The sequence below is a fragment of the Penaeus monodon genome, chromosome 11, assembly GCF_015228065.2.
Source record: "Penaeus monodon isolate SGIC_2016 chromosome 11, NSTDA_Pmon_1, whole genome shotgun sequence".
NCBI lineage: Eukaryota > Metazoa > Arthropoda > Malacostraca > Decapoda > Penaeidae > Penaeus > Penaeus monodon.
The window spans coordinates 50912405-50914904 of NC_051396.1; the positions used below are offsets into that span (position 1 = coordinate 50912405).

General features: G+C 35.6%; 1 protein-coding gene across 1 annotated transcript in view; it reads left to right on the top strand.

Annotated features, from left to right (window-relative positions):
• The window catches only part of LOC119578625, a 66905-nt gene that overhangs the window by 55806 nt on the left and 8599 nt on the right, over window positions 1-2500 (top strand). The window lies entirely within an intron of this gene.

Here is a 2500-nt window from a genome sequence, read left to right on the forward strand (position 1 = left end):
GCGGCCGCCCTGGGGAACACACGAGAGGAGATGACTACATAATGAGACTCGTTGCGTTGCGTTTGTCTGTATGGAATGTCATGTGTGTGCGTGTGTATGTGTAAATTAAGATAGGTATTGCGTGTGTGCGTGTGTGTGTGTGTGTGTGTGTGTGTGTGTGTGTGTAAGTGTGTGTGTATGTTTAAGTGTGTGTGTGTGTTTAAGTGTGTGTGTGTGTGTGTGTGTGTGTAGAGAGAGAAATTAATTTACATAGAAAAATAGGTAGGCAGGTACGTAGGCAGATAGATATATAGATATAGACAGACAGAAAATCCACGCCATGTCTGGCTCTACCTACCCTGATTTTTATTATTATAATTAAATAAAACTGTATAGCGAGGGGAAAATCCTCGTCTGAACGGATATTCTATTTCTTCTCAGAAGTTCGTTTTCATCAAAATTGACATAATCATAATGGTCAATACGCGTGATATTGTGAAATAGTAATCATTAGAATGGATAGCGTTCTAAATCATTTTATTCAAGAAAACTACATGAACACACTAATACGATACACTTCACTACTATGTTAAATTTTCACACTGTAATGTCATTTATTAAGATAGGTAATTGCACCGTCTTTTCAAGAATCGAAAAAAAAAAGTTTCTCTAATATTCCTACGTACAGAGCGAGAAAGAAAAAAAAGAGAAAGAGAGAGGGTGAGAAAGTGAAAGAAAAGAGAAAGAGAATGTGGTGACATACATACCTATTTTTAGTACATATGCATATCTGTATTCACGTGAATGCACATGTACATGATCATTTCCTTATCAGCGAGTGCTTAATTATACATGTACGTAAATATATAGTCTGTATCATAAGCGCTTCATAAACGGGGAGACACTTGAATTCATGCGTGTCCATTTATTCTTGTATTTATGCGAGCGTAAATGTCAATACAGATGTATGAATATGTATCGCGATCTGCCAGCTGGTGACGCAAGGGAACGTGGCGGGGGTGGCAGAGGGAGGAGGCGGGGAGGGGGGGGGGAGAAGGGAGTCGTTAGAGGTTTACATTTTTCTACTTTTTTTTAAATTTTGAGTCTTTTGAAGTTTTAACTGGGTGTTTGTGTTTATGTTGATGGACTTTATACACATACACGCACAGACACACATAAACGCGCGCACACACACACACACACACACACACGCGTGCGCGACTTCAGATCAGTTCGTGACAAAGGATATACCACTTAATGGCAGTGAGATTTTCCTTTTTTTTCTGTGGAATAATGTTAGGCATAATGTTAATGTTAGGCATAATGTGGAATAATGTTATATAATGTGGAATAATGTTAATGTTAATGTTTTCCTTTTTTTCTGTGGAATAATGTTTTTTTTCTTTGGAATAATGTTAATGAATAATGTTAGTAAACTATTAAACCTAATAAGTGATTCAAAGAAGGGAATTAACATACTTAATGAAAATATACCGTTTTGTGTGTGTGTGTGTGAGAGAGAGAGAGAGGAGGGGGGGGGGGGTAGAGAGAGAGAAAAAAGAGAGTGAATGAGAGCGAGAGAGAGAGTGAGAAGAAGAGAGAGGGGGGGGGAGGGAGAGATGGAGAGAGGGGGACAGACAGAAACAGAGAGAGAGATAATGAGAGAAAGTATTGATTTTAGGTATTAACATGCAAAATTATATTATTTATATATATGTATATCAGTGACTGTCCGCAAAAATAGTGAATTCTCAAGTTTTCCTATCTACAAGTTATATGTGCATATCTGCAAAATATTTATTCCCAAAAGATCATTTCGGACCAAATACATCAAAATACATACACGCGCGCACACACACACACACGCACACTTTCTTTGAGAATTAATGCTAACTCAGATAAACCTAATTTCAGATTTTCATTATAGTTTTTTTGCATATAACTAAACTACGTTTGGAAATATTTTAACAACGATAGTTTGTAAAATCAAATAGTAAATTGACCAAACATTTTTAAAAATATATATTTGATAGTGTTATGTTTTATCTTATTTTCCGATATTAAGAATATTCCATTTTCCCAATTCCTTAGACAATAACAATACAAAAAAAAATCACTGATAATTTTGACACATCACGCTAATACAATTCCTTCTTTTGTGGTGCTTTCATTTTTTTTTTCCGATTCACTATAAAATAATAATGATAAAAATCAGTGCCTGACAACCTTGGCACATCACGCCAATACAATTCCGTTTTCTGTGTTCTTTCCATCATCATTACGTGGAGTCGACAGTGCGCATCTCGACCTTCAAATGTTACCTTGAATGCAAAAACAAAAACACGCGGCCATTTTTTTTTTTTTCTTTCTTTCTTTCTTTTTTTCTGGCCGTTGACGATGAGATCAGATGAATATATGTTTAGTATTACTTTGGTGATTTTTTTTTCACCCATATCTGATGTTCAGATTATTTGAGTATATGAAAAACAGAAGTTTGATGCCGATTTAGAATTAATGCAGT